Below are 8328 nucleotides of genomic sequence, written 5' to 3' on the forward strand. Positions count from 1 at the left end.
TCAGACATCTCAGTCCAGAAATGTGCAGGTCTAGGCACAGCCAAGATACTGCGCAGAACCCTCAAGCTCCCAGGCCTCTGGTAGAGGACCCGAGCTCAGAGGATGAAACAAGACCACCCGCGAAGGGTGGGAAGGGAATTTTATATATATATATATATATATATATATATATATATATATATATATATATATATATATATATATATATATATATATGCAACTGTGAAAAAAATCACTTCCTCAAAAACCAAAGTGTTATTTAAACTTATTATTTAGCATGTAGGGAGATAAGATATATATTTAAATTGGTTGTTTTTTCTTACAATTTATAGTATTAAGAATGTAAAAAAAGATGTTTCTTTCTTTAATTTGACTTTTAATTAATAAAATAGGAGTATATTATTTTTCATATCATGATTATTATGATTGTATTCTTCTGTTCCTAGCTTTCAAGCCTGCAAAAAAATCCAAATAAAGTTTAGACTGCTAAAAACTGGAGCTGTTGTACTTTTTACAGTCTGTGGCCATGTGGTCAGGACTGGAGACAGTTCAGTACCTGTCCTGTCTTCTTCCTAAGCCTTTGTAATGTGTGCAAAATGTACTTTTACACTGTGATGGAAAAGGTGTGTTCTTGAAGGCAGCACATGTTGCTGTTAAATGTAATTGTCTTATTTTTGCTGTATTAAAATGTTAAACACAGTGATCAAAATAAAATGAAACTGCAGAAGTTTAAAGGTCTTGTGACTGAATTACAATGATTACAACATCAGAGCAACTAAATAACAAAGTTCACAACATGGCTCACTGCTGGTCCTGTATCAGTAGGATGTGTGTCCTCCCTCAAGCCTGGACACAAGCAGTGATTCAGTGTGGAACACAGTCATATTTCTAAGATTCACTCAGACTTTAGTTCTTTCCTGTTTGGCATTGTGGATTTAAACACACACACGCACAAAAACAGTTCTACTCATACACAATTATATACAAAAACTGAAAGCTCTTTTATACCAAATCATAACACCCCCATCTAACACTAGATCTGCAGATTACACAATTTTTTGAATGTTGCTGGTATCAAATTTTACAACTGCAATATTTAAATTTTCTAAATACAGTAAAATTGGTCTGAGATGTCACTGAAAATCATCTTCTTTATGGTAAATTATGGATTAAATGGATTACCAATTTACCGTTTTGGTTACATTTTACAAAACTTACTAATGTTTCTGTAAGAGTAATTTTTGTAAATGCAAAAATTTGCATCTGAACTGCATGGATTTACAGTCCCACTCATACCAGATAACAATTGTTGACTTGTGTAAAAAGGCAAATGCAAACCAAGGACACATTTTTCTGGAATATGTATGAAACCTAGAGAAATTTTATTTTCTGCAAAAATGCAGAATGATTGCTGAGCACTGAAAGACAATGATTAAAAAGCTGGAATTTACTTGTTAAAGCTTAAAGGAACAAAACACTGATAAAAAAGCAAAATGCTAGGTCATAGCTAAAATGCAAAACTGTAGGTGGAAGTTAAAAGCAGCAAAAGATTAGTTAAAAGCTAAAAGTAACAAAAATCTAGCTAAAAAGCTAAAAGTAGCAGAATGATAGCTAAAAACAAAAAGTAACATAAAAAGACAAAAAAACAGAGCAAATGGGAAATAAAATTAAATATTTTGAGTATAGAAAATACAAAAACCAAGTTATAGCATACATCTCTTGAATAACCTGAACATTTTGATATGTGAATGGCTAAAATAGCACAAAATATGCAGAATTAGTTAGATAACAAAACATTCAGAAATAATAAAATCACAAAACAATATTGTGAATTCTGAATTAGCATTCACACTATTGTGCATCAAAATAGCTTCTAAAGTTTTTTGAGAGCTGACAGAGACAGTGTGCTGCTGCCCCTTGGTGGTTAGTTCAAAGACATACTGTCTTTACTGTCAGTACAAATGATATTAGTTGAACTTTGCCAGTCTGTTCTGACAGAATACCTGAGAAATATTATCCAGAATTTTAAATGGATGAAAGTATGAATGTCTTTAGCAATACCAAAACTAAGGTTTGCATATTGCCTGCCACCTTTAATGCCAAAGTTTTAAACAAAGATGTTTTTAAGAAATGACAGAGTTGTAGCCATTTTGATCAAACCTTGAAAATAATGTTATGCGCAATATCATGCAAAGTTCACAATCAAAGAATTGTGAACTACCACATCAAATTTGATCCCAGTGTCTGCCAAAGGAAGTTATAGGCATTTTTGTGTTTGCTAGAGTCTATGAGCTGTGGTGGCCAATTTGAATTGAGTTGGCTCTAAAAGTTAATTATTTGTAGAGGTATATTCCATGAACGTTTCCTGAAAGTTTCATTAAAATCTGTCAAATAGATTTTGCTTACAAACAGAATTGACTCCAAATTGTTAAAGACAAAACTTTAAACAAAAATCTTGTGTAATGTCTTAGCACTTGTTATATGTGACATGGATCAGTTGCCGCTCCTGCCACACTAAATTTCAGCTCAATAACTGTAAAATTGATTTATAACCATTTTGTGTTTTTAAAGCCAGTTTGCTGTGGCAGCCTTCTTAAATTAGAATAACTTCAAAAGTTAGTCAGTTAATCAGTTGTAGATGTGAAAGTGATTACTTCCTGCAAGTTTCACTAAACAGTGTGAACATGAACTATTTTAGTTAAAGACACAGGAAGCAGGCAATAAAAAAGAGAATGCCCAAAGGTAAACTATTACATTACAAAAGTGTTCAGGTAAATGTATTATTGTGACTCACAATTAATAAATGAGCTAAGTCAGTTAGTTGTTAGAGCTGTTTTAACACAGGTAATAAATAGTGACTTTACCAGTGTTTTAAATGAGCTGGAGCAGTCCCATTTGGGTTAACCTGCAAAATTTGAAGTTGTTTTAGTAATTCTCAAAATTATCTTGTGACTTAAAATTCTGAAGTTTTTTTTTAAGAATTTCTAAAAATAATAAATAATATCAATGTTCATAAGGTGCATCAATAAAATCTACAGTTTGGATACACTTGTTTAACTGTCAATTTTTATTTCCTGTTCACTTAGTAAGACTGAGATTATTTGTGTTTAGGCTCCACACTTCAGCAATAAAGCTCAGTCAGATTTTTACACTGATTTGCACAAAATATGCAACAGAATTAAAACAAAAGCAAAATAATAAACGTTAAAGGAAGTGATCTCAGTGTGGGTTTAAGGATACGTTTACGTCCTTCTAGAATCGTGGGAATGGTTAACTCACACGGCCCTTGTTGACGTGCTATAACAAAAACGAACGACTGAAATTCGAGACTCTGCCGTAGAAACTTTATACTCATATAGTAGTTTTAGATATTGCTATCGTAAAGATTACACAAATCAAATCAAAGTACATGTTTTACTTACATCTTGACTTGTTATTTTGAATTTTAGATCGAAGACATAAATATTTTGCAATATCAAACTAATGTACTTTCTGTGGAAAGTTGAAGTTTACGGAGAAAATTGAATGCAACATTAGTTCCTGGTCAAAGGATACATCGTCAGTGGAAGCAAGATGCTTTTAAATGTATTATATATTCGGTTATTTGTTGGACACTCTTAATGAAACTTGTTTCCTGAGCCACAACACCGTAGCAGGCTTTCCAGAAATGATTGGGGGATATTTCGTCGTGGGTAGACGACTTGAAAATTCATCGGGCTCCACAAGCGAGGTAATGTTAGCGACGAGCTAACTTGAAGCTAGCTAACAGCTAACTTTCAGTTAGCAAAATAACGTCTGCGCTTTGATTTTTTGTTTGAACTGTGTTCAAATAACCTAAATGCGACAGCAGGGGTCGGCTCTGATTTCTGACATTAAATAACCGATAAATTACTTCTAACTTGCTTTAGTTAATGATATTCTCCTAGCGTTTTTCATCAACAAGTGTTTTTTTATTTTACAGTCTGGGAGCTTGGGTTTCTGTCAGCAGGAAGGAACCAGTTCGAGAGTTCCCAACCAGAAATAACAAATTCAGACACCTTTTGATTAGATTTAGCCTACATTAGCTCCAGTATCTGCAGATAAGGGTCTTTCTGTTGCATAACGCGCACAATCCTTTCCTATGGCAGCAGACTTAATACTGTCCTATTTTCCCATAATGTCGTCCGTTTTGACATGACAGCATGGGACAGGTTGTGTGAGTGCATTTGTTTGTATGGGCTGGGGTGTCTCCATCCCAGCATGCCTGAATGAGTCAGGGCAGATTTTTTCTAAGAAGCTTATTATACACAGACACGCAAAAACGCACGTTTACAGATACTGATAGAAAGTGCAGAAGTTATATACGTTCAGTGGACAAAATGACAATATTGAAAACAACACATATCGGTTTTAATATAGTAAGTACATCCCACACTGAAGCTTGTGGAAGTTTAGTGAAATCAACTTTTTTGAACCATTATATTTTTTGATGTCAGGCTGAGGTTATCATCAGAGCCACACGTGGCTCCTCAGATCGTCTGAAGTGGCTCCTTATTACTTTGACTGAAAACAACATAAACCTGAGAAGTTTTTTTTGTATAAATGTACGATCAGAAACAATATTTGTTGCACTTTATCTGCACTAACATTTTGCAATGTGAGCATAAAATCTCTGCACCAGAATCACAATATGAATATTCGTGGCTTAGGTTGCCTATGTGAGTTAATTTTCTTTAAACAACTTATTAGCTGATATATCAGTTATTATAAATGCTCTGTGTGCAGCTTTCTATCATTTCAGTACTAGAATCAACTAAATATGGCTTGAGTTTTCACTAGAATGTGTTTAAAATTTAGTGATCAGTTTTACTATTAAGGTCATGCGTAGCTTGTTGGCCTGTTCTTCATTTTGTTTATGCAACTTTGTGACCCTCAATACATTCTTTAGATCGACAGAAAATTAATTTTTCAATATATTTAATTACAAGTTGTTGTAAATGCAGAAATTAGTTTTGCACTTCTATTGGGTTTGATATATTTTAAGCAATTGAAATACAGCAGATACAGCTAGTTTATTATAAGAAAGTGAAAAATGAAAATTAAGGCCTGCCTTGAACAAAAGATTTAGAAGTTTAATTAAATACAAATGCCTTCTTTTAAGAATTTAGATTAAAACTTTGTGCTTCATTGTTTCCAAGTGTGAAACTTATTTGTTTAATTTTTCACAATTACTGTAAATTTTTGATCAAGTTTCCATAATTCTAAAGAAAGTATCAATCACTTTTGTACAATTATAAAGTAATTGTTTTGTCTTAAACCTAAAAAATAAAAACAAAAATAATGTTATTATGGTTGGTTGACCCCTGAAAGAGGAAATACAGAAGTTTGTGCAGAGACAAGGCCTCAGTGGTATGAGTGGTCATCGAAGCAATTGGTGGTGTGACCCCCCAAACTAGAAGCGGCTCCAACAGATCCCAGGAACAACCTCAGAGATCTCTGTCCAGTTTGGGGGTGACAGCACCGAGTGCTCTGATGACCACTGGCACCACTCTAATTTTGATTTTCCACAGATTCTCTCTTTCCTCTTTCAGTCCCTGGCATTTTTCAAGCTTCTCATGCGCCTTCTTCCTGATGTTACAGTCACTTGGGACCGCTACATCCATCACCACTTCTTTCTCCTGTAGCTTGTTGACCACCACAGTGTCCGTTTGGTTAGCCATCACCTGTTTGTCAGTCTGGTTCTGAAAGCCATTCTCCAACTTTGACTGTTTGACGAGTATCAGATCTCCATACTCGGTACAGACACCAATACATTCACTTGTATGATGTACATTTTGTGACATCCTCAGGTCTCAGGAAAAACATCCTCAGACATTAGGAAAAAATGTCATCAGTCTAAAAAGTATCAGAAAAAAGTGCCTCAGAGAGAAGCCTTCTGGCACTGTTGTGACAATTTTTTTTCCAACTTTATTTATCTTCATTGTTAGAAAGCAAACTGATACTGGCACAAACACAAACAATATTCCGCAAAGAAAATGTAATGATATTCTTGTCATTCAGGGTCAATCAAAAGCAAACTTTGGAGATGCAGCAGTGTGAATTCTGCCTTCTTATTTGTAGTTAACTTTAAAGTATTTACATATGAATGGAAGTCTACTAAAAATACATTGAAGCTGAACCGAAACGGGTTTTGAAGCCAACATCAGTGAAATTGTAGTCATAAAATGTTTTTTGTGGAAATTTTAAATAAAAAAAAATACTGTATTTTTTTGGTACTTCTCATTTTTAGATTTTAAAATTAATATTTAAAGGTGAAACTGTCTCCAATTTTCTATTTTAAAACAATTTTGTCTGCCTTGGGTATCAGAGTTATTGGACCCTGTTTCATGGTTGTCATAATTTCTTGCTTACTTATACCATCCCTAAACATTAATAAAAGTTGATCTCTAATTAGTTCCCAAAAACAATAATAAAGTTTTACTGTAAGTCTGTCACTTCCAGGTGAAGTTCTTAATCTATGCACAGCTTCTGTGATTTCTGGACATAAAAGCTCAGCCTCACCTGTCTTTAAAGGCTTCCAATATCAAAGGTGTAAACATCTTAATATGATTCATAAATCTCTCCCACTTTGTTTGACTAAAGTTTAACAAATATAAATTGCTGTAAAATGAGGTGATGTAATTGGAGACAGTGTTGGTATCTGAGCTTATTATTCCATAAATGTTAAGAGCTACACTATTCCTTTTTTTTCTATTTCTTATTTCTAATGCAAAAAAAGTAACTAGTGCTTTTTCTCCTTCTTCCAACCATTTAGCTCTAGAGCTACATTCACACATTTTATTAAGCTCGTGCTTAAGATTGTTCAGAATTTTCTGTTCACTTTCAGATAAATCATGCTTAACTATTAAGGGCTCAAATTTAACTAGTAAATTATTCATTTTATTAGAATCTTGGTATTTAATTTTTTTTTCTATGATTTATTGCTGTTTCCCAAATCTTAAATTTGGAAAAACTCCCACTTTTGGGTTGACTCCATTTCTTTTCCATTAAAAATTTTATTAACCAGTAAAGAGACACTATTCTTAAAATTTCTATCCTCCGAAAGATCATTGTTATAAGATTATTGTTGTAAGTTTACAATAGCCCCTAATACTTGGTTGTTAATTCTTTTTAATCTATTACCTATCAAGTTATGATCCAATACAGGAGCATGAGAGTGTGAAATATCTGACAAATTGTATTTCATTGACGTAAACCATAACCTTTGTGACTGTGAGCTCCTGCTAGAAATGGACTATGACTGCTGTTGTCAGGTCCCAGATGAATTGTTTTGCAAAGACGTCATCAATGTATGACAGTGAAAGATCACAATCTGCTGTTGCACGATGATGACATTTTTTGGTCTGATGACGTCTTTTCTGAGACCTGAGGATGTCCTAAAATGTACACCATACACTTGGTTATAAATTTGCCTGCCTCAATCTTACATCCTCTTATTATGCGCTGAACTGTGTCAAGGGAATGTTTGCACAGCCTGCATCTTGGATCCTGTCTGGTATGATAGACCCCAGCCTTTATCGCAGAGTGATACATTAGAGTATCTCAGTGTACCTCCTCAGCTTTGGATGTTTGGCAGTATCTAGAGTCTCAGGTATGAACAAGTCACAGTTTACCTGGAGCCTGGCTGATTTCTGTCTGAGTTTCTTTGATCTTAGCTTGTACGCTCTTTTAGCCAAGTACATACAGTGGTGTCTAGCAGGTCATAGGTGTGTAGCTTGTTCACAATCTTCATTCTTCATTCTTAGGTCAGCAGTCCTTGTATTTAGTTTCTCAGGTACCCATACTTGGATGTTGGAGATCATGGTATATTCCCTCCGACCGGTCGTCCTTGCTCCCCCTTGCCATAGCATCGTTGTTGTACCTTGTCACTCTCTAGGTGTGATAGTAAGTTTTGCTCTTGAATGCTGGAATACTGGGTTCAAAGTTGTTTCTGAGTTAGTTTAGCTGATGGGTACCTGTGTTTCCATAGATCCCACATCTTTTCCATATAGCCCCTCTCTCTAAGCTTCCATATAATATCATTCTAAGAGTGTTAAGTTCTCTGCCCTCGTCCTTGAATGTCTTGTTCCAGTAGCCCATTGCTCATCAGAATGTCCTGGTTCCCCAACATTTGATGCAGACCTTGTTAATCTGGGCAATCTGGGCAATGTCTGAGCTGGCATGGCTATGTATCTCGCTCATTATAGTTCAAGTTGGCATGGAACCCCTGAACTTCCCTCACCAAAGTTGTGTGTGTTTATTAAAATTCCCTTCTCACCCTCCGCGTATATATATATATATATATATATA

The 8328-nt window shown here is 34.6% G+C and overlaps 1 protein-coding gene across 3 annotated transcripts in view; it reads left to right on the forward strand.

Annotated features, from left to right (window-relative positions):
- The first annotated feature begins 3500 nt into the window (after positions 1 to 3500).
- elk4 (ETS transcription factor ELK4) overlaps positions 3501 to 8328 on the forward strand; it is a 35933-nt gene continuing 31105 nt past the window's right edge. For 2 of the 3 annotated variants that reach the window (XR_005233104.1, XM_017440286.3), the window contains exon 1: positions 3503 to 3730. The gene's annotated coding sequence lies outside the window, so the exon portion shown is untranslated. Of the gene's footprint in view, positions 3731 to 8328 lie in introns of all 3 variants that reach the window. The other variant, XM_037975456.1, reaches the window with a different exon arrangement.

Source organism: Kryptolebias marmoratus, linkage group LG4 (genome assembly GCF_001649575.2).
Source record: "Kryptolebias marmoratus isolate JLee-2015 linkage group LG4, ASM164957v2, whole genome shotgun sequence".
NCBI lineage: Eukaryota > Metazoa > Chordata > Actinopteri > Cyprinodontiformes > Rivulidae > Kryptolebias > Kryptolebias marmoratus.